The sequence below is a fragment of the Bactrocera oleae genome, chromosome 3 (genome assembly GCF_042242935.1).
Source record: "Bactrocera oleae isolate idBacOlea1 chromosome 3, idBacOlea1, whole genome shotgun sequence".
NCBI lineage: Eukaryota > Metazoa > Arthropoda > Insecta > Diptera > Tephritidae > Bactrocera > Bactrocera oleae.
In genome coordinates this window covers 88,318,497-88,344,225 of record NC_091537.1, presented here as the reverse complement: position 1 = coordinate 88,344,225, position 25,729 = coordinate 88,318,497, and the positions used below count along the sequence as shown (strand labels likewise).

Here is a 25,729-nt window from a genome sequence, read left to right as displayed (position 1 = left end):
AATGTATATACGGCTAGGTGTGTGTGTCGGAGTAGTAACGCAAATTGGGAAGTTCGCTTGTTACTTTGACAGTTGAAGCACAGCGTGCTAACTTGTTGGCTATGAAGTGTAAATTGGCAGCGCGCAGCACTTTGTAATACAACGTGTACTCGTAAGAGCGGTCACCGGGGCGCTACGCTGTGGCAAGTGGGATCAACGTTGACACGCTATACGCCAACAACAACAACGCTTTGCCATATAAAACTACACGTCCTATCGCACACACAAACACAGGCGCACATATACATTTCGTTTGCAATGTCGTGCAACTGTTACACAACCATACAAAAGTTATCATATATGCTGGTTTGCATGCATATTTGATTTCGCTGAGTCAAAGTTTGGTTGGCGATAAATTGGCGCTGCAATTGTCATTAGAAGGCAGTTGCATTGGCGGTCTTAGTTGACATTTGCGGTGTGCAAATGATGTGCTCGCACACACACACACACCAACAATAACACCAACACTGACACTTAAGCTGAATTTTCACATACACTTGTCAGTGTATGGTTTTAATCGCAATGCAAAATTGTGTGCGCTTCTGTGCATTGTACGGGTAATTGCTGTTGTGTAATTCTGGCTCACTTAATTGTTATTGCTGTTGTTGCATGGTTTGTTAGGTGTCACAGCGCAATATTAAATTAACTTAATTACCAGGTGTTAAATTTGTTTGTAGCATATAAGCTCGTGTGCCTAAATTTTTAATAGAACCTAAGATTCATAATTGTTACTGGTTTGATGAAGGAAGTATTTGTTAAGAAATAGTAGTTTTTGGTAGTAAAGTTAAGTTTAGTGGTTTTGGGCTAAGCATTTCCGTTAAAATCCGAAATTTCATCGTCATTACTTAAATTAACTTAACCACTTAACGTAATTTAACTTTGTTTTACTTTACTTAATTTAGCTCAACCTAATTTTACTTATTTCGTTAACTTAACTTAATTTTGGAAAACTTAACTTTTGTTTAATATAGCTTTAGTTAACATTACTTAGCCAAACTTAACTTAATTTTGCAAAACTTAACATAACTTAACTTTGCCGTGCTTTATTGTACATAACTTTCCTCTAATCTAATTTTGCAAAACTTAACATAACTTAACTTTTCCGTGCTTTATTGTACATAACTTTCCTCTAATCTAATTTAGTTTACTTAATTTTATTTAACTTAGTTATCTTATCTTGAGTTAACTTACCTTAACTTAGCGTAGCAGCTTTACTTAATTTTACTTAACTTAACTTTACCTTAATTTATCGTTACGAAAATATATAATTTATAGACAGCAAACGGTCGTGGTCTTAAATTAAATATTTAGACCAGGGCTAAAGTCTAAAAAAAAACATATAATAAGTAAACATATTATAGTATGATGAAACTAATTAAAAACAGCAGAAAATATAACAAAAATGAAAGGAAAAATTATTTTGTAACTTAATTTAAATTAACTTAACTCAACCTAATTTAACTTAACTTAACATAACTGAACTTAGCTTAACTTAACTTAACTTAAGCTTACTTTATCGCTGCAGTAAGGAATAGTTGAATGACCAGCAAACGATCTTGGGATTTAATTGCATAGAACTTGCTTAACTATTATTGTTAAATTGAATATATAAACCAGGGCTGAAGCCTTTTAAAATGGTAAAAAGTGTAAAAAATTATAGTAGGATGAGACTCATTGGTAAAGGGAGAAAGTACAATAAAAATGAAAGGAAAACTAATTTACTTAATTTAACTTGTCCTAATTTAATTTAACTTAACTTAACTTAACGTAGCTTAACTCAACTTAATTTTATTCAGTTGAGTTTTTAAAGATAAAAAGCACTTTATCTCGATTTCCGGAAAAACTACAAGTCCTAAGGAAAAAAGTTAAATGGCAAACTTCTAGGTAATGGAAAGATCTACAACTCTTGTGTTAACTTTTTTTTCACATAACCTCAAAACCCATGTGAAAAATTCAAATAACCAAGTTTTTGCTTTTTTATTTAACAAAGAAAAAATTTGGTTCACGTAATTAGGTGTATTTCATGTCCCAGACACACCGTGATTTTTTTATTTAAAATATTATTTTTTTTTTACCTTATTTTAATTTAATATTGGAGTAATTTTCAATCGAAAATTATCATGTCAAAATATTTGTTTAAAAAAAACTCGTCGGCTTTTTCTTCGAAGGCCCCGGTCTATGTTGTAGAGATAATGCATATTGTAAATATCGAATTCCCCTTTCTGGTCTATGTCTACAACAATTTTAAGTCCACCATTTTACACTATTTTAGTGATATTACTTAGCGTAAACTAAGCTTCATTATGAACTTGTTAACTTTTGTACCGATTGCAGAAAAAAGCTTTAGCTATAGAAAAAATAGTATCCAATATAAAATTTCTGCCTCATTGCGAAGAGCTTTAAGTGTCATTAGCCTCATATTATGCCTCACCTAATACCCAAGTATAACTATAAAAGAAAATTATTGCAAGCAAATATGATAAATGTAGAAAATAAACGCAAGTAGGCAGAAAATCGATGTCGCCCATTCATGCGTGTCAGTGAATTAGACGCTGACGAGCTAAGCAATTACATAGATGTGGCTCGTTTATGCAGCGCATGCTTCATAATTCGTATTAATTTCTTTAACATTTATGATAATTGCAGCGCCGAAATATATGCAACACATTTTAAATATGATAATTGCTTTGAATGCAATCTAATGAAAGACGCATACATCTATGCGCGCAGACAGACGGAAAGCGCTAAAATGAGATACTAAAAAATCCAGTGGCTTAAGATACATAAAATATTCGAAAGATTTCTATTGTAGCAGCTTTATATTGTAGACACATAAATTCACCACCACATAAAAGGGACATAATAATTTTAGAGTAGTGCCAATAAATCCGGTTACTTTGTGGCTATTCACTGCACTAAATTAGTGTGACTATAAGGGACCAAGTGATGTTGTTATCAAATTCCATGAAAGAGAGCATAAAAATGCTGAAAAAAACGAAAATGTAAAATGTAAAATGCGAAATAATCTTTTCCGCCATAAATGTCGTCCATACAGCGCACAAAAGTATGCAGAAAACAGGCAATAATATGCTAATACTGTGGACAGTCGTTCGACAGAAATATGAGACATGTCAGCCATGTTTTATGAAGCCAATAAATCCACAATGTCTGTCGCGTGGCAAAAGTGTAAGCGAAAGGAAGTGAGTGGCATAAAAAAGCGGTTGGAATTGATATGCGCTAGAGAACTGAAAACTCACTACAATGCTTGAAATTCTTGACTCTCCAATCGCTCTTTGGTCACATGCTTCTTACCACGGCATTTTTCCATAGAACTCAGTGAGTCGTGCAGTTCTGTGGAAAAATGCCTTTGTCGCTATTATCGCTGTTGCCTCATCAATTCAAATTGTTTTCCGGTTATTTGCAATTGCATCGCCGCCGTTAACTTGACCACATGTGACAGCGCATGTTGGCCATAAGTTGTGAGCCAAAGGAAGAAGGCGAATATTAAAAGTGTAAGGCGGAAAGTGGCGCAAAAAAGAAATAAGTAAAAAATGTGCAGGATTGAGGTTAACCACATGTCGACCAGTGTGGGTGTTTATCAGCGTATACATGCATGTGTGCATGTGTGGAAACCGTTAACGATGTTGAAAGACGTAGTTAAAAATGTCTCATACTGAAGGAAAAAAAAACCAATAATTTTTTGTATGCATTCTTAACGTATCTAATTCAAGTACGAAAAATGTTAACCTAACCTAAAAAGCTATCTAAAAATCTCTTCTCTATTATCTAGGTTGGCTAGTTAACTGAGGTTGAAACATCTCGGCCGTCATATCTACGGGGAACTTGGTGAAATATTCGGAATTGATATTAGCGATTCTTTTTCATGTTCTTACCGATCAATACTTTGAAGTATTTTTTATTACAACGCATCGGCCTTCGCAGTTGTCCAAGTGGGCTCTTTTTTGAATCGACCATAAATTTTGAGCCTCAAAATATTCAACTGTTTTTAAAAACCAATTTTTTCTCCTAATAACCCACTGTGCGTCGCCATAAGAGTCACAGACGTCGAGCAATGAATGCATACACACACTTATACATTATACATGTGTAAATATGCACTTTATGCATATATATATGTGTATATATATTTATATATTGTATTTGTAAAAAATTCAATTCCCCTCCACTTTGCAGTCACATGAGACTCAACTCACTGGCTTGGAAAAGGCCAATACTTTTTGCTGTCTCCTCGCTGTCAACGCTTATGACAAATGCGCTGGAAAAACTGCTTAAAGTGTATGGGCGGATGGGCGGCGCAAGGCCATAAACCATGAATGACATAACGCAGAAGAAGCCTGAAAGTAGGCAGACAACAATAAAAAAGTGCATTTGCATGCATTGTGCGAAATCCGAAGCGCATACATTGAGATTTATATCAATATTAATTGTTAAGGATACTTGTGGTCAACTTACGCGCACACGCAGCGAAATGGGCGAAAGAGCGGGAAACCATGTGGAGCAAACAGGAATTTATCTCAGCGCGTAAATACTACCATATGGCCGACCGTATGCTGTGACACTCACGCGCTCAAGCGCATATTTGCACGAATTGTTAAAGCGACTTGTGTGCTTGGCAAAATTTTTGTTGTACTTTATTGTTACGAGTTCAAGTTGCGCTTGTTTGCTCATATAATTACGCATTGTTTTGCAAATATAATACTTCGCTTTGTTTTCTGTCATTCAACAGGCTTACTACAATATGTGTTTTTCGTTAAGTGGCTCACTTGACTGTGTGGACTTGCTTTTAGTGTGGTGCCCTATTTATTTCTGCGAGTATTAGATAATACGCTTTTCACCTACTCGAATTTAATCGTATTCTTATTAAACAATTAAATGCATTTCTAAATCCTTAAATTTTTAAGCAAGAAATTTGAGAAAATTATGAGAATTTCGGCATTCGACTTCGAACATTATATACAAACATATTCGATTTACGGTTGCTAGGAAAAAGTTTGCACCGGTTTGAAGCAAAGTAAATGGTGGTCAGGCAACCTTAGTCTCTTAATTTAATTAGAATGCAATTTATACTAAACGATATATTTGGTATAATGTTTATTGAAAGGATGCATTTCGTCACATCCAGTATATGGTGGCTAGAGTAAGGTATGCTTTGATCTGGAGTTCTCTTTCGATAATTTTACTTAGGTGTGAAATGAAAAAAAAAAATCTATAGGTTATATCTCTAAAAAAAAAAATAAAATAAAAAAAAAATTATATCGATATCACAAATAGTTTTTACGTTACAACCCGCCAAAATGTAGCCGCTTCATTTCAACATTCGCTTGCTAAAGCCTTATGATCGTAAAGAAACTATTGAGTTGACTGAGTTAACAATATGAGAAATACTAATAACAGGTAACAAATACAAATTGCGTTTTGAGTTAAACATTTATTTTTATAAAGTATTTCATACCGGATTATATACCAATATTGTCCCTAAATCAATAGTTGATCATGAAAGATCCGCATTTAGCACCTGCTGTGTCTCAAAGTTCTTTGCTTCAATGTAGATTTTTATATAAAAGAATGTAGAGATATTTTTATATAGAGTTATGAGACGAAAATTGTGTATTTTGCAAGATTATGCTCATAATCGGCATGGTTTCCATCATCGTAAAAGCCCTGACAGCGGAAACGACAAGGGTTCGTAAGGTGAAAAAACTCATGAAATATTGCCAGTTTTTAAATTGGCCTTCTAAATCTTTAAGATCCACCGACTTATTTCTTCTTGTTTGTAAATGCTCACCAGTGTGGTTAAAACCGGTTAAAGTATTTTAACTCCGGTAGCTAAACATGATATCTAAAATGTACTTCTGTTGAAATTGAGAAAGCGCAGAAGGCATTTACTCGACTTTCTGCTATCCCTTAAGTGATATGAGATAGTGCAGTAGAAATATTACTGTTTTGTACTTTGCTGTGCTAACCTCAACTCAGGAAAAGTGAGAAAGTAGTTGGTTTATGTTGGTGAAGATATAACGATATCGTTGTCAGAAGTTCGTCTTTTTTTAATCAGGAATCTGCGGAGGTCTTTCGCTTAAGAAGTTATATCCATTGTGAAATTAAATCAACCTTTATAGATACATATATTTGACAGACAGTAATTGAAGGAATAAGTTTTTTGATTTCAGTTTAGATTCTTTAAGCCACTCTTATTTTAAGAAGCCGCTACTTTGTCCAAAATCCCTATTTTGACTAGTTCTTCGATCATAATATTTATTCATCTATTGTATTAAATTTTATTTTTATACCCTGAACAGGGTACAAGTATATATATAAATGATCACCGTGACGAGCTGAGTTGATTTAGCCATGTCCGTCTGTCTGTCCGTCCGTCTGTCCGTCCGTCTGTATATACGCGAACTAGTCCCTCAGTTTTTGAGATATCGATCTGAAATTTTGCACCTGTACTTTTCTCACAAAGAAGCTGCTCATTTGTCGGAACCGCCGATATCGGATCACTATAGCATATAGCTGCCATACAAACTGAACAATCGAAATCAAGTGCTTGTATGGAAAACTCTTTCATTTGACGAGGTATCTTCACGAAATTTGGCACGGATTATTAGTTAAGGCAACAATGTAATCTCCGAAGAAATTATTCAGATCGGATGACTAAAGCATATAGCTGCCATACAAACTGAACAATCGGAATGAAGTGCTTGCATGGAACATTTTTTTATTTGACGAGATATCTTCACGAAATTAGGCACGAGTTATTGCTTAAGCCAACAAATTATTCTCCACAGAAATTGGTCAGATCAGATCACTATATCATATAGCTGTCATACAAATTGAACGTTCGGAATCAAGTTCTTGTAAGGGGCCTTTGTTTTTGTGAAGGGTATTATAGCTTCGGCGCAACCGAAGTTAACGTTTTTTCTTGTTTTTTTTGATTTTGAGTTTGAGATAATTTTAAGCAGTAAATATTCCTTACCGCCAAACACTTTTTTGGAGGTATTACTGGAGATCGGCTAGGGTTTCAAGAGATTTCAAAATTTTTTTGAAATGAAAAAAAAAATCACGAAAACGCCCCTTAAAGTAGAATATATCGAAACGGAATGCTCTCAAGTCTTACTGTATAAAGTAGGGCTAAGTTTTTTCGAGTAGTTCGAAACTAACACATTTCTTTTGTGTTTTTGATTTTCGGATTCTGTATGTATATTATTAGAGAATTGACAGTTGTTAATGAGTTCAAAAGCTTTTATATAAGATTGTGGAAAAGAAGCGCCCTCTGTCGAGAATCGTAAATATTTCTAAGAAAGTTCTGTTGTATAATACTTAAAACCTACTGGTTATCTATTAACCTGCGCCTGATGTTGATGTATATTTCTGACAACGAAAGTAGCGAAAAAATTTTTTGAATTTGAATTGAAGAAAATATTTCTGAAAAGCAAAAAATTATTACTTTGAAGCGGATGTTCTTTAAATTTTTAACTTTTAATTAATATTAAGGTGTAGACCTAGTGTGACTGTGTGCCCCTTAAGAATGATCGAAAAGTTTGAGAAAATAACTCGCATTTAATGCCTGCTGCACACTATTTAATTAACACTCCATAATTTTAAATTTATTAAATTAAATAAAAAGTAAAGTAAATTTTATAGAGCTATAGATTTGGATGTCATTTACGTTCAATTTAGAAGAAGAAGCTGTTGGCAAACGCTTTGGCAAATGACCTTCACTCTCGTCATCAATTTCAAGCTGAGGCGAAGCACAACAAAAAAATCTAATATTGGGCCAAAAGTGGTCCGGTCAATTTCAAAATACACAAAAAACCAGACAAAAAATTCGAGCACACATACATATGAAGCATTCACATTCTTTTGTATGTTTGACTGTGTGTTCGACTTTGAATGGGTTGAAATTCTTTCCTGCCTTCGAATGACCTTTAAAATATCTTTCTCCAGCTTTTTAGCCAACAATGACAATCCTAAACAGTAAGTGCCAGTGCGTGCTGGCAACAAATTGTCTGCACTGCCACGCACAAACAATAGCAATAACGATAAAGATAAACAAAAACAATTGCAAAGTGATTGTACATAAAAAGTAATGTCATTTAGTTGGCAATCCGGCGGCAGAAGGTTCCTGCACACATTTCTTTTGGCAAATGTCAGCGCTGGCAGCTGTTGTTGCTAATATTTTCATCAACATTGTGTTTTAGCTTTTGTTGCTAATACTTCGCATTTAGTATTTGTTGTTTCTGCTGTTAAATACTTCGGAGTTGTAGTTATCCACAATGCAGGCTTGCTAAGTGTGCTGACCATTTGCATGCATAAAATACGCGTGGTTAAGTGCAGTAGGCTTTTAGGCGCTCGGGCAAGTGACGGAAGTATTAAAAATTCTGCAGTATAGTGAACCATTAAAGGTTGGCTGAAGGAAATTTTGGCAGCACAATGAGTACGAAGTGTGTGGTTTAAGTGATGAATACAAGAAGTGTACTGAGGGAATGTGGGGAAATTAAGAGTACAATTTTTTGTATCGTTTATAAACGAAAATATATAGTAATAAATCATTCAAATAAAAGAAATATGTGATGCACATATGAATGAGGGCTGCTTAAATTACATATACTGACAATATATATATACATATATTTATTATATATATATGATAAGTTATATAATCTCAAAAGTTCATTTTACCTAATTTTCAAATATAATATTATAATATATATTATTTAAATATATATATATATTATTTAAAACTTTCAAATATTTTCAATAAGCTTAAAATGTGTGGCTAAGAAAGTAAGAAAAAAAAGTTAGTTACAAAACATTATGCACATAAGGGTGGTCCTACTTACAACTAATGTTTTATTTAGTGTCGTTCCCACAATTAGAAGTACCGCCACGAAGTATAGCTTACAAAAATTTTAATCAAATGAAAGTATATACGTTCTTAACAAAAAATTTAGTTTAATTATGGTGATCCTAAAGATCAAAACAATTTTTACCAATGCCACTCTCCAATCAAAATCATTTTCAAGTTTTATCAACTTTGCGTTCGATAAGGCTGGGCGAATGGATGTCAAGGAGCACACCTATCACCTGTGCCACCCTAAAAAACACAATTTATGGGAATTAAAATTAAATAAAAATTTAATCAAGTGTTTTCAAATTTTAAGTAAAATTTTTGAAGAAGAAAATTAAATATTTTTCGAGTTTCACGCCATCTCCAACGGCGCTAAAAACAGAAGTTTTCCTACCACTGCAGTGATTCTGGCTTACTCTGTGGATGAAACCTAATTAAAAATTATGATTAGAAGATATTTTCCGAAGAATGACCCACGGCCAAACAAAAAAAAAAACAAAATCATTGACAAAATGGTGTAATTTTTAAACAAATCGTTGTATTCTATTCAAAATTTTGGCCTGAGCGGCTAAAATTTAGAAGGCTATAAGGAAAAACCCATTTGAGATATCAATTTAAAATTTAATGAGTTTATTTTTAAAGCTATGGCTATCAAACTATAAAAAAAAAGTATCGATTATTTTTAAATTTCACATTAAGTGAGCTCTGATTGAGTGAATAAAAAAGTTTTTTCAATACCCTAAATGCATACTACTATTTTAATGTTTTTTACCATATACATATACATAGTTATATAAATTTTATGGTTTTTTTTTTCTGAAACATCTTCCTAATGGAGACGGGGACTCAAAGTGAGTCTGCTACATTTATATAAGTGCCACCCTTATGCTGAAAAATGTATGCTTATTGAGCCATCGAGTTTTATAGGCGGAAAAATCTCATACTCCGAATTACTTTTGATTTTAAATTTGTATACACAAATAAATTATTACCCATTGCGGTTTATGCGAAATGTAGCGTACTTTTGTGGTGAGCTGAGAATCGAGCATCGCACGCAAGCAAACACACGTGCAATAACAACAAATGTAAAATTCGGTTTAAATGAGCATTATTCCACTAGTAAATCTCCTTCTTGAATTTGGAATTACATGCAAAAACTCAGTTTTATTTCAGTGCATATGAGCACATATATGTATGTTATGTTTTTGTACTCTTTTGCTTATATGTGTGTGTATGGGGAAACTTAATTTTGTGGTCACTTTGATTGACTGAGTGAGCGAAGCCGGTGTTTCAGACCAAAGTTTTTAAGTGCAACGAAGTTGAAAATAGTTTTATATATATATATTGCCTACATGTGGAGATAGGTACATATATTTATGTGTGCATGTACGTATATATTACATATATAAATTTATTTCGTTTCTTTATTTAAAATTTAAAAATTTTGAGTATTTTCTATGACATGCAACAATAGAAACAATTCTTAAGAAATATACAATATCATTTTCCAAGAAATTTTTACCTCGTCATATTTCCAAAAAAAATTAAAAATACTTGCATTTTCACTCTTAAAATTACTGAAACTGCTTCTTTTTTTCTTAATTTATGATTTGAAAAAATTTAAATTTCGTGCCATTGTGCATACGCCTCTACCCGTAAGGCCAAATAAGTTGCGGAAAAATTAAATTTTTGTGTTGGTTGTGTTTTGTTTAAGGCATTTGCTTTTCATTTATTTATAATATTCGTCAGCTTTATATGGCTTTGTTTTATGCACGTGCCTTGTCAAATTGCAAAATTTTAATTAAATAATTAATTGAGTTGGTGCGCGAAAGCAATTAAGAAATTTTTTTTGTAGACAGTTTTTGACTTTTCGAAATGAGCGCAGCCGCAGCAGCGAATTTGGCTGAAAATGAGGAAAGAGGGAAATGAAGCGAGAAAAATAACAGCATTTTATTTTTTTTACTTGTTATTTAGTTTTTAAAATTCCTTGACTTTAAATTCGCTTAGCAAACTATTATTACTTAAGCGGGAAGTTGGGTTTATTCGTGTTAAACGAAGGCCATTTTTATGATTTTATTTTTATGAAAAAGTTAAAATCTATTTTTAAAAAACCAATAATACATTATAGTAAAATGTTTGAAAAGTATTTTGATAAATTTTTGTATAAAAATATTATAAAATACGACAAAACAAGCATTTATTTTGGAGCGTCTCGGAAAAATTTTGAATAGCAGTGCTCCTAATAACTCTTCATCTGAAATCAAAAAATCAGAATTATATCATTAGTAAATCACTTTCAATGGGTAACACTGGGGCGTTTTTCGAAATTTCAATTTTTTTAGAACACTTTGAAGGAAAAAAAATTTGACCGAAGAAGTCGGCGTTACCTCATAAACTATATATGTACGGATATAGGGTTAAAAATTTCAAAAAAATCGCTGGAGTAGTTTCGAAGTTATAAGAGCCACATGAGTTGTGAGGAAAATGCTTTAAAGTTTAGAAATCTTATGTAAAACGTTCTTAAAACATGTATTCTTCAATTCTTAGATTAGGTATGTGGAGGCTAGGAAGTATTGACCCGATTTTATCCATTTAAGAAACAAGGGTATGCTGTTATCAGAAAAATATTCTCTCTGAATTAATTAAAGTATAATTTCTTAATATTAATAATAGCAGGTGAAGATTTGTGATTTTTGATTTCCCATTTACATACGTATTACATGAATATTTTATTATTATGTTTGGCTTTTAAATGTATTTAAAAAAATCTCTGTATAGTTAAAATTAAAACTAATTCTTATGGGGAAGTTAATGATTTGCAAAAAGGTTCTCATATGATATAATGCTAAGTCGACTGGTTCAAAAGTTATGCGTGGTTAAAGTTCGACCTTAAATCGTAAAGGATATTTAGCAATTTTTTTATATTCTTATACTAATTAAAAGCTCAAAATCATAAAGTATCTTATTTTTTATAACCTTTCACGATATTTATAAATGTTTAAAAAATTGTATTTATTTTTTTCGGCCCACCCTAATATTTATGTTATATTTCTTGTGCTCATAACATCTTGTTTTATTTGGCTCTTTTCAGATACATATCGGCTTGTTAGAAAGGAAGGAATTTTAAGACCGTACAATCCAAGTAAGTCCCATTTATCATACAATGTGAAGCTAATGTAATTAATGAAGATAATCATTTTGCAAATATACCAATATTTCATATATTACAATAAATATTTCAACAACAAAATCAACAATTTAATAATTTTATAAAAGTAACAAAAAAGTAATGATAAAAATTAAACCTCCAATTTATCGAGCGCTTGTTAAAAATATTTTTATAGTCCCTTCATAAAAATTCTTTTAGCACACGTGAACATAGCAGGAAGTTGTATGGCCACGAGTTGCTCTCAATGTGTGTGTACTTAGCTTATAGCGAACATGTTCAATCTGTAATCTTCGCACACTTTGATTTCATTCTTTTGATTCCTAAATACTTGGATTACCAGGTCGCCGAACCTAGTTCTGACTGTGTTTTCACTGCTTCGAAGAAGGTACAGATAGATCGACTGCTCTGGAGCGCAGCCTACTTTACATTGGTGACTGGTTTTTAGTAATAATAAGGAAGTCAGCCCAGCAAGCGCTAGTTAACCACTAGACTGCAGTCGCAAAATCCTACTGGCCCAGGCTAAATCATAAGAGGTCTAGTAAGCTCTTCGTCCTCGTCAAAGTTTACCTTTTTGAATTTGTAGGAGTTCTAACAGGACACTGGCGGAATTTATGCGGTAAGATTGAACAACTTACCGGATGTCAGTTGCATAAGCGGCTTCAAAGATGACTAGGGAGATTATCTCAACACTTTCTTTTAAAATGTGCCGCCTTTACCACAGCAAGGCTGACATACCTCGGATCTCACGCTGCTAGACATCGAAGCAGATTTGGGCAGTTTATGTGTGATCTTTCACCATCTGAGGTTCACAAAAATTTAAATATGTGTATGGTTGTGTTGCTAGCTTTAATGAATGAATGAGTGAATGAGCGCTCTTTTGTGGCACAAAAATGCTTGAAAGATTTCTCCAATGCAAATTTAATTAATACCATACATTTACTATCTACCTAAATGGACAATTAAAGCCCTTGAGTTTTTATTTGATTCATAAAATTTAACTTCTTACACTCATCGCTCTACTAAAAACACCAACGCTTACAAAAATTTCAAAGAATAATATCACTCGCCAACTGGAAATGGGCGCATATCCCTTACAACTAATATCCGTCGCCAAATCGCTTAGGTTCGCCCATTCGACAACGCCATTTATCAATGTCAACAGCCGTAAGGGCTGCCGCTACCAACCAACAGCACCAACACCCTTCAACGCCATGCCCAACGCCAATGCCACCAGCAAGAGCGCCGCTTATTAGCCGCGAAAGATTTGCGCTTCACCGGTTGACCCAACGAACGCGAATGTGGGCAGTGAATATTTTCCGCTTGAAACGATAGATAAACGCTCATGACGACAAAGAAAGAAAAATCGTCCGTTGTCTTTGTTGTTGAAAGAGCGCAACTCAAGCATGGTGGAGGCAAAAAGCCTGCAGATAGAAGAAACAAAAATGCAGATTTGCAAAATAAGCTGGGCTACACAAAAAAGAAAAAAAAAACAAACGAGTAACGATTAGGAAACGAGCAGTCAACGGAAGACGCGTGCGGAGGCGGCGCTTTGGCATTCAAATGGCGCAGTCAACTGGCGAAATTAGCTGTGCATGGCTTATTTGAGCAACAATGTTTGTTGCTATTGTTGCTGTCGATGCTGCTGAAACTTTGTTGGCAACGCGCGCACATTAATGTTGTTGGTATGCTTTATTCTGATGTGTTTTTGTTTTTGTTGCAATCTTCTATCGCATTGCAGTGCTAATTTGCATGAAATGCGATTGCGAGCGCTTGCGTTTGCCAGCTGCGTACGCTCGGCTCAGCGCACACATATACAAATACACAAACACTGGGTGGTAGAAAGCTGGCTCCAGTCAGTGAGTGAGCTCATTCGAATGTATGCGAAAGAAATGGTCGCCAGAGAAATACGAGTAAACACATTTGCATAATTTCAGGCTACGGCGCATTGTAAATGAAATGAAATAATGTCGCCGTGTTTGTTGCGTACTCTTAGGCGCGTGTTTGTATGCATGCAACTTTCGGTTAGTTGCAAAATTGCTAGCAAATGTCATGTCGAATTTGTAAATTCCACTTTTTTTGGAAATTGCGCACAAAAGTAGGAAGTGTGTGTTGGTGTGCATGCAAATGTGTGTGTGTGGCTGTGTTCATTTAAGTCTCAAAACTCGACACCATGCGCAAAGCTTCGTTTTGATTTTCAGTGAAACTCATTTCAGCTTTAATGAGTAGATATGCATGCTGAAATTTGAGCTAATCCCAACTCCGGCTGTCACACACGCATAGCTGATTTAGCTTTTAGGCGCCTAAAATTGCACTACCAATTTTAGCTGTTTGCAGAATTTGCTCAACGTTTGACTACTTTACACTGGCAAAGTCTATTTCACTATTTGGAAAGGTAAAAGCAATGCGCTTATAAACAATGTTGACTTTGATAGTGTACTGTTAGGCGTATTTTCATTTTAACACCTTCGTGAAAATCCACAAAGGCGATAGAGTTACAAGTATGTACGTGACAGCTTTTGCTGGTGGTGGGTAATGAAAGTGGTTAATATATAAGTGAACGCGCTAGTGCCTGAAGGTATGCACAATTGCTATACATTTCTTTCTGAAATTATTTGTGTGCTATAAGTTTACTATATTTGCTAGGTATACACTCGAGTTTGTGTTGGCGGTAACTACCAATGTGGTGAATAAAATACTCTATTTTATTTCTAAAGCAATTTGATTATGTGTTCAACCAAAGAATGGAAAATCCCATTTTCACTTGGACTAATGAAAATCTCTATATGTAGGCAGCTGAAGAAATTTGGTATATTAAGTATTATACTTTCACTTAACTTTGCTAAGATATTTTACATATTTACCAATAGCTGTGGTTGAAGTCAACCGGAAATTTGAAATTCTAATATAATTCTTATCAATTTTCTTAAAGAAGATATATGTGGGTTAGGGAATATTTTGACGCGATTTTGTCCAGTTTTGGAGTTATGACATATATATCATTACCAGAAATATATGCCCTTTGAATTTCATTAAGAAACCTCACAGCTTGATCAATATATAAGGTATAAAGTGAAAGCTGGACTACAGGGAATACTGCCCTGATTTAAAGAGGATACCCTATTATTAAAAATAGATTTTTTCTGAATTTCATTATGATTTCTTTTATATTGACAGAAATGTTTGGATAACCTCACACACCATCTGCCCTATTAAACTCCTCTTTACCATCTTGTTTGTGAAATTTAATACTTGTGACTCATTTATTCAGTGAGTTGTCGCTCTTTTAGTTGTTTTCAACATAACCATTATATAGGAAGTTTGCGTGTTTATTATCTGATTTTACCTATTTTGACAGGTATAAAAAAAAAAATAAATACTTCTTTTCAGTAAGTTTCGTTGATTAGTTTCAGTTGTTTGGAAGATATGTATATTAAGCCAATTAAGAGTTTGGGTCACTCTCACTTTTTTTTCATTTTTAGTCCACATGTGTCTTTTGCTACTGCGATCCTCTGTGCCGAATTACAGTTTTGTATCTAAATTTGGTGCTTAGTTATGGCACTTTATGGGGTTTCGTTTAATAGCGTTTTGTGGGCGTCGCAACGGAACAAAGAACATATGTAGCAATTTTCACGAAGACATCTCAATTCTTACTCAAGTTTTCTCTCGCACAGACAGACAGTCACTCGAATTTCAACTTGTCTCCTCATCCTGATACTTTATATACCTATATAAAACTTTATATCTATCTCTACTAATTTTAGGGGATACAAATAATCGTAGAAACATTTGTGAGAGTAAAAAAAATATTATTCCTTCCATAATTACTGGAAAAATATATTTAAGAAGGTTGTATAAAATTTTAAGTCGGTCGAAGTAATTTTCCTCACCGACTCTGGAAACAGTGTTTCAAGAAAAACTCGTTTAATTTTTTGTGAACCGATTACACTAATCTAAAAAATTCTTACAAATGCACTCATAACTCCGAAACTATTTCCTGGGTTAACTTAAAAATTGTTTGAAAATGTTCTCAAGTATAGGAGATACGTTCGATATGTGTGGTAGCGAAAAAAATCTTCAAATCGACAAGTGGCTTTAACCTTGAAAAGCCTTAAAAAGTGTACACATTATTAGTTTGGATTTCTTTTATTAATATGCTGCCTAATTGTAGGCAACATTTTTTTTTTTAAATTTGAAATAAAAAGCCTATTTGTAGGCAACGTTTTCTTAAATTATTTCAATTGCTTTAAATTTTCTGACTGCTTAAGTATTAGAAATTGTTTGCTCTGAATGCAGTTAAAGAATATATTAAAAAACAACAAATTTCTAAAAATGTAATTGAAATTTAAAAAATTTCCAGGAGAATACAGATTTTCCGATAATGCAGGCTGTTTTTCAATGAATTATGGTATTTTATGAACTGTACTGACAATTTTCAAACAATGTAGTGTTTCTCAAAATACGCTAATTGGAAAAACATTTTATTGAATTATTTCCGTTGTATTTTATACATTAAGACCAGACAATTTTATACGAGAATAGCCCTCGTGATTTAATAATTATGATTTTTGTTTATAGAATCATCTTAGTCCTTTATGACCTTCCTTTTCGAAGTTAGTTTCCAACATTTATTATTAAAAGTAAATAATTAATATATTATGTCTGGCTCATAATTATGTTATATTTTTATTCCTCCAATAGGGGGAAGTAATGAGAAAGCCCAAAAGTGTACTACATTTAAGTAACGGCAACATTAAAATATCGTATTCTTAAATCAAATAAAATTTCTATTCAAGAAAAGTTCTTTTACTACTTAAGAGTCTCTGTGGAATTGCCGCAACACATTTTGGGGTTCGTTAATAAAATATTCATAAATATAGACAAAGGAAGTTCTTGAATTCTATGACTTTCATCTTCTATGAACTTACTTACACATGTAAACAGCTTTCATTTTCTAAAAGAAAAGAACAAAAGCAAAAAAAAAAATTTGTTTTTAGCAAAGAAAATGAACAACAGAAAAAATATGTTGTCTAACAGTATTTAAATATTCCTGTGCTGTGCGTATATGCATACTAGAAAACAATTCCCCACATTGCATTTCAATGTAACTGACAGCACTCACTCATGCTGCATTATTTAGTGTTCTTTCGGGCGCAAAGGCATTTAGGCAAATGAAAAGCATATGCTTATCATGCTTTGATGCTCAAAACAAATGCGTAGCAACACAATTAGCGTTACATACATATATATGTAGGTGTATTTATATAATAAGTTCTTGTTTACATTAAATTCTATACATAAATATACATAAATGGTATATTTATGTGGCATATGAGTGACATCCTAATGTCAGCTGTGTATAAAATAATATGTTGATATGATGAGAAGTGGCACTTGAAAATAGCTGGCTAAGGCATTTAAAATATCTCTAGAGATAAAAATAAAATTTTTGATTGATGCTCAATGTTGTAAGTCTACGGTACACGTGTTTTGATTTTACATGCTGTTAGCTTAGAGTGTGTGTTTTTTGGCTGTTTTGCTAGATTTTCACTTGATTTTATTTAAAACCAAATTGAAAAAATATTATAGTTGTTTATATTTTATTAATTATTATATTTTTACTTAATTGTACTTTTTTTATAATTAATTTTTTTATATATATATTTTTTTATCTAATTTTTTTATAATACCAGGATTTTTCTAAATATAATTTTTTTAGTTGCGAAAACAAACTTTAATTAATTAGATGATACGATATGAAGTTTTTTGGCAACGTTTTATTGTTTTAGTTATAAATTATAAAAGGGTGGTTGTTCAGAGGCATATAATTTCCTAGATTGACAGCTGTCGAATTAGCTGTTAAAGTAAATATATGAGTTTGAAAATTTTGCTTAACATTTGAAAATCATGGAGCTTCATTTTGCCAAACTCGCATTATGTGAGGCAAGTTTACATTGTCACTTTACTGTTAAATAATCTTCAGTGCTAAAGCTTAAAGGGTAGCGCGTGCAATCAGAGACTGTACCTAATTAGGTGGTTAAAACGTCGAAGAACTTTTCACAAGAAAATAATTTATTTCATGACTTTCTGATCCTCATGCTAATATTATTCCTTTAGCAGGTCGATGCATTATCTTTATTACCATTATTATCATTTATTCGGGACATTTTTTTTTTTAATGATCAAGTCAAATCAAATCTTAAATCCCAAATACGTGCAATAAACTGCTTGCAATTTTATTTAGTTGATCATATGGAAAATCCTAAACAAATACTTTTAAAATATAATACAAGGAAAAACTCGGTGCCAATTTCTATATATTATCTTTTTATTTTAATATTAATTTTTATTTTCATATTGAAAATATTCCATACTCTAAATCGAAAGAACTTATATCAATATTTTCCTCATTTTTACAAATTTTCAAGCTGAGCACTTACTTACATGTAATGTGAGACACACATAGCTATGCTATACAATTTTATTTTGTCTGCTCTTTTAGCCTGCGGTTGAGCATCAGTGATTTGAGTCCCTTTTTTGTGGCTTAAATGCGGTAAATATAAAAAGTTCATAAATTTTAATTTCGTATCCCACATGCCTCGCACATATGTATGTACATTAGGATGTCCGTTATTACTCAGGTTGATCTTTTTGCAGACGCACTTTAAAGTTTCAGTTTTTGCTCTGAAAGCAAGTATCTATTTTGCTATTTTGTAACAAGTAAATCTAGAATTTTAAAAAAGTATTATTATAAAGCAAAATTGTCTGCTCTACAAAAAGGAACTTAATAATTTTTTTCATAAAAACATTCTTTTAAAAGTTATGCGCAGTTAAAGTTGTGCATCCAATGTACTGGGCATCAGTTATTTATGCCTTCTATATTGCTCATACGACACAGTGTACTGTGTGAATGCTTAGTAGTTCTATGTTCAATATAACTTTAACTGCATATAACTTTGTTATAAATGTTTTTATAAAAAAAATGTTTAAGACCTTTGACCCTTGTAGAGTGGAAAATTTTGTATAAGAATATTATTTTTCGAAAGTTGTAGGTGTTTTCGTTTTGGAGAAAAAAATTTATTGTAGAAAATCAAAAAAACACATGGTAAATACACGAGGAAGTAAGTGTTTTAAGCAAGGTTTAAAATGAAATTAAAGTGCTTGTTTACGTTGGATGATTAACAAAAAGTGAAACCGCTGGAGGCGTTTGCAAAAAAAAAAAAAACAAATAATACTTTCTTGCTAAATAACGGACACCCTAATGTACATAAGCATAACATAAGCGAGTATGTAAATAAATGAAATTTTAATGTGAAAGCGGAGTTCATAAGTGCTTAAATAAGAGATGAAGAGCGAAATAAAAAATAAAGAAAAATTGCGTTTTTTAATATGATTTTTATTTAAATTAGCCCGAAGCATTTGGCAAATTATTTGCATATTGATGGAAGCTAAAAATAGTATTTTCGGTTGATATGCTTTTTATTAATGAAAATATGTTATTTTTTTAACCGAAGTGATAAAGCAGAGGAAGAAAAGATATTGCCGTCTGCAAAAAAAAAAAAAAGAAAATCGAGTTTAACATAGTGGCCATCGCGTGTTACACCACGTTTTCGATTATAAATTTTTTAGCACGATTTGTATTTTACAGTAAATTAAGTCACAGTCTCGACGCTTGTCAGATCTGCTGTCAATATTCTATATTTTATATTATAGTATATAATATTAATTAAATTCAAAAACTTTGAATAACTTGTATAGTTAACTACTCACAGTTGGACACTTTTGGTAGCACTGGAGAGGATAATGATTTCAACAAAATTTGCTCTTTCTTCAAGTACCACTCAAAAACTTTCACTTTTATAACTACTATCTAATTAGTTATTTTAGCACTTTCCTCATGCCGTTGAACACCTTACTAATTGGATTACAATGTAAAGAAACAACAGCGCAAATAAATTATTTTTGTTTGTTAATAATGCTGCAGCAACAAAATTAACACAATAAAAATGAAGAAAAAATAGCAGACAATGTCTATAGTTAAGATGAAAGCCATTCACTGGTTCTAACTGCGCGCACATGATTTGACTTTTAATCAGCGTTTTGTTATTTTGACGTACAATCCCAGCAAAACAAATAAGAAAAAATATTGCTAAAATTACACAAATTGCTTTGAGTTCGTAAGCAAACTTCTAACACAATGTACTGTTCATTCACCCACGCGCCGAGTGACGCTGACGTTGCGTAATTGGACGCAAATTTGCATAGGTTCGCTATTGTTGTCCAGCCGGGCGTATACTTAACGCACAAAATTGGTTTATTATGAGCAAAACTTTTCAATTTGTTCGCATGTGTTGTTGTGGTGCACACATATACAATATAATAATGCCTTGAAATGTACGCAATAAAGGTCGACAAGCCTAAGTAAATGCGTGCGCTAATGTTGGCAAAACATTAAAGTAAATATTTATGCTTGGTTTAATGCCCCGAAAAGTTTGCGATTATTGCTAATGACCGATTTTTTGGAATTTAAGGTTGGATAATACATTTTTTTTGCGTATTTTTGTAAGTGTTTAGGTTTTAGGTCTATGGTTTGTTTTAACAAATCAACACATGTTTTAGTTTGAGTACATGAAGTTCTATATTGATTTTAGATTATTTTAAATTTGCTATTTTCTACAAAGATTTGATACCAGTTTTTTTTGTAATTTTAAAAATATATTACAAACAAGAAAAAACGTTAACTTCGAAGCTATAATACCCTTCACGGGTGCACTTCATAAAAGTGTATAAAAAGATGTTCTCTTGATCGTAATCGGTTCGTTTGTATGGCAGCTACATATATGCTATAGTGATCCGATCTAAGCAATATGTTTGAAGATTGTTGTCAAATCAAAAAGTGTTTCTTACAACAGCTTAATTTCGATCGGTCAGTTTATTGACAGCTATATGCTATGGTGCCCCGATGTGAATAATATGTTCGAAGATGCTGGCGCTCTCTCCAACAATACGTGATGCCAAATTTGGTGCAGATATCTTGTCAAATAAAAAAGTTTTCCATACAAGAGCTTGATTTGGGTCGATTAGTTTGTATGGCAACTTTTTACTATACTAGTCCGATCTGCACCGTTTCTTCGGAAATTCTACCATTGCTAAATTTTGTTCAGATATCTTGCCAAATGAAAAAGTTTTATATACAAGAACTTTATTTTGATTGGTAATAGTTCGCGTATATACGGACCGACACACATGCATGGCTAAATGGACTCATGCACCATATATAATATGTATACTTTATAGGAACTCCGATATTATCTTCTGAGTGTTACACATTTATAGCGACCTGATCGGGTTACAAAAAGCTCTATATTTAATAATTATTACCACAAATATGAACAACATTTTTTTGGACATAAAATAATAAAATTTACCTATGAAATAGTGCCTACAATTAGGCATAACTTAGCCAAGCCATATACCTAGTAATGTGCTAACGAAATTACCTATAATATTATATAATAATAAAAAGTTATGATTACATGTTTTAAAATTTCGTCTTAATTTGTAGGTTATGTGCTATAGTTCTAAGTATCTTCTTTTTTTTAATAAGTGATAGAAGAAGTATTGTGATTTAAGATTGTGCTATTTTAGCCAAGTCACACATCTGATAAGGTGCTAAAATGATAAATGTGTATTATAACCATATTTTAAATTTGCGATAAACGGTATAACGTTGCCTACAATTAAGCATTTTTTTAGTAATTTTTTAACTTTTGGTATGACTATAAAAAGTTATTCTAAGATAAAATATTTTGCTTCTTGACCAGGTTTAATAATTTTTGAAAACAAAAAAATCATAGTGTAGATAAAATAAATAACATTAAAGCAAAAATAGTATACGGGCGATCGGTGGTCGGAAAAAGAAAGGGTAGGGGCGTGGTTGAATTTTTAAGGGTTAGAAATGGTTTATCTTGATTTTCGACAAATCGACGAGGCCTATAGAAAACCCTTATATGGCAATATTGTAGGTAATGAAAAGATCAATAATTTGGTTTTCTCACATAACCTCAAATTATGTGAAAAATTCAAATAACAAGGTTTTTGGGTTTTTTATTTTTATCTTGTACAAAAATTTGTTTCTTTCACGAAATTTGGTGGAAACTTACCTTCTTATTACCCCAAATGAACTGTAGAAATTTTTTTAAATTTTAAATCTTAAAGCAAATTTTATGCAAATTTTTTAGTACCGATTTACTTTACACGGTTAATCTCTTTATCAAGATAGAGTACATTAATAAATTTTCTAAAACATTATAATATTTCAATTATCCCTTGAGCCTAATTCCCAGTACACCACTTTAATGTACTCCTGAATATTCCCATTTGGAATCATATCCAAACTTTACTTTAAAAACATAAATAATTTTGCTTTATTACGAAACTTGTATTTGTCTCGAGAAAATAATAATTGAGGTCACAAGAGATTAAAATTTCAAATCTTATTCAATTTACTGCCCAAGAATCTAGTATGATCCTTTTAAGCCTTCACTCAAACTCGTTCAAGCGATGCGCATTCAACAAAACCGCCAAAGGCACAACGTACGAGCATTTAATAAACTTTTGTCAGCAACAAGCAAAACCGCAAATCTCACTTGCAACTATAAAACTCCCCTTATACCCGAACCATTCAACCGGGCTGTTGCACACACTCTGAATGATACATACTCATGAATAAATCGCTGTGTGCCACAAAACTTTGCATGACTAATTTCAAATTCAACGCACAAACTCAGACTCAGACAACAAATAAACAGGCTGAAACAACAATAACAACGACAAAACAAATATGTCTAAATGCGATAGCGAGTGGCAAAACAGCAAAAGCGCCGTTACACCGGCAATAGATTGAAGGATATTGTGATGAGGATATTAAGATAAGTTACGAGTTGCGCTATTGCGGCTTGAATATGTATGTATGTGTGCGGACGATACATAGCAAATTGCGCCAATGGCAAAATTAGTTAGTGTGAAGGGTATAAGTGTTTCGTTAAGTAGCTCATATAGCTAAAGTGGAAATTCTAATTCCAGCGACACTTTTGCACTGCATCGGTGATATACACTTATATCTGTATGCTAGTTGCTGTTAAGAGTTTCTCACCGATTCAGCGCCACGATTAGCAAGTTTATCTAGATGCGCACTGTGTGAAAAACTGATTAGAATAATTTAATATATGGAAAATTTACACACCTGCTCGCTCGAGGAATTGAAGCAGTGAGCATAGAGTCGGTTGTTGGGTTTGCAAAGTTTGTATAGTTGTTGTTGGAAAGTTTTGCATTGCAAATGAGTTTTCGAAATGCAACGCTGTATAACTAAAGTGCGGTATATATATTTATTTGGCATTATATGATTTATATACATTTTATGCATAAGAGAGTACTAAATTTCTCTTAAGCAAGTTAAAGGCGCATTTTTTATTTTCGTTAAAATTCATGGCGCTAGAGCAAGATCGGAACCAATTTCATATCGTTCTAGATACTGCAACATCATTCTGTTTACTGTAGTAGGTTCAGCTCCTGCATATCTTGTGTTTGATACTAACCACCCCTTTGTATGCTTCATCAAGTCAACTAACCTAAAATACTTGTCCCTATGGTCCGACCACGTCGTTAAATTTCTTAGACTAAGCGTGAAGTGACTTCGATGACAGTTAATTTAGCGCTTTCCCTCATAAGACTCTAGATATTCGCTACAACAAAAATAACAAAATTTCTTCTTTTTTCGGCAATTAACTAATGTAGCCTACATTAAATACCTCCGAACAGTTGTATTAGGATCCTTATACTTTGACCGACATATTCGGCTATGATAACCTTCGCAAGGGGCATTTCTTACCGCACAAAAGAGTATACAAAAATATTTGTCTTGATTTTGATCGGTCAGTTGGCAGCTATATGCTATAATGGTTCTGTCTGAACAATTTCTATTGTATAATGAACCCTGCCGAATTTCGTGAAGAAAGCTTGTCAAATAAAAAGGTTTTCATACAAGAACTATATTTTAATCGATCAAGTTGTACGCCAGCATTATGCTATAGAGGTTCGATATGGGCGATTGCGACAAATGAGCAGCATCTTTGGGAGAAAAGGACGTGTGCAAAATTTCAGGTCGGTATCTCAAAAACTGAGAGACTAGTTAGCGTATGTATATACCGACAGGCGGTCGGACAAACGGATATGATTAAATCGACTCAGCTCGTCGCGCTGATCATTTTATATTATTCATATTATTGTTAGAAAAGATGTTCATTTTTTTCATTGAAGTATCTTGCAAATCGGCTGATATTTCTAAAGTAAAGCCAAATATAGAGTCAGCCATGCCACAGAGGTTCTCATATACGGTTTTTAGAGGCTTGAAAAGCTATAGTTTGAATTCCAGGTAAAGATTAAAACACTAAAATCTGTATTTATGCTAAGTTTGATTTCGATACCTTCATTGCTAATTGTTTTATGTATTATGACTTAAAAAAATCAGATGAAATTTTATAATGTATCATATGCAAAGTAGGCGCGATTGTAGTTCGACTTCGCTCATTTTAGTCTGAATGCTATTACTAGCCAAGCAAATGCTTCTGCGCTCTGTGCCATTCGCCAAATGCGTAATGCATTTTAAGAGAAGTTTTAGGGCAAAATCGTAAAATGATCCGAACCTGGTTATAATATCTCATCACATATATGTAATAATTATTTGTCTACAACTATAGTATTCTAAAAAACTTTCTAAAAAAAAAGTATAAAACACTTTTTGTTTCTTAGATTCTAAATCTCTCAACTATTCCAACGTTCAAACCAGACACTACGCCATTTTTCCAACTTTTTTATTTACGTTAGTAAATAAGTGTTCGCAGACTCTTTCGCTAGTAAATGCAAGCCACCAACGTACACAAGTGCATTACCTAAAAATAAGTGTAAGCACATAATGCCGCGCAGAGCAAACTACATTGAATGCAAAGTACGACATGGTGATGGAGGAGAAACATTGCGTTCATTTGGTGGACATTCATTATTTATTTTTATATTCTGAACATGTTATATTAAGTTTGTCACGAAGTTTGTAATACTTAGAAGGAAAGAAGGAAACATCGGGATAAGTGATCAGCGTGACGAGCTGAGTCTGTTTGTCAAAAAGTATTGCGAATTTTATATTCCTTAAGAAAGTGTTTATTTACTCATGAATATCAATTTTATCGGAAACGGACTGTGACTATGTTTTGTTGCCAAAAAATTGGGAAAACGCTGGCAGAAGTGCATTATATCTAGGAGTGATTACTTTGAAGGGGACAAAATAGACATTCATGAATGAAATCGAACTGAAAATTTTCAAATACTATAGGCTATCGTTTAAGTTAAGCCTACAATCTCCGAATAAGCTATTCAGATCAGATTACTGTAGCTCATAGCTGCCATACAAGCTGAACGATCAAAATCAGAATAGACATTTTTTGTATACCCTTTATGCTATAAGAAATGCACCTTTGAAGCATATTACAGCTTCAGTGCAGTGGAAGTTAACATTTTATACTCACAACCTACTGTGTTTGCAGCCTTAGCATTTAAGTTGGTACTTGTAATTTATGCATGCTACGTACGGTTACCACCGC

At 32.8% G+C, this 25,729-nt stretch overlaps 1 protein-coding gene across 2 annotated transcripts in view; it reads left to right on the top strand.

Moving 5' to 3' along the window:
* TrissinR (Trissin receptor) overlaps nucleotides 1-25,729 on the top strand; it is a 160,523-nt gene that overhangs the window by 54,500 nt on the left and 80,294 nt on the right. For both annotated transcript variants that reach the window (XM_070107151.1, XM_070107150.1), the window contains exon 2: nucleotides 12,000-12,050. The gene's annotated coding sequence lies outside the window, so the exon portion shown is untranslated. The remainder of the gene's footprint in view (nucleotides 1-11,999; nucleotides 12,051-25,729) is intronic.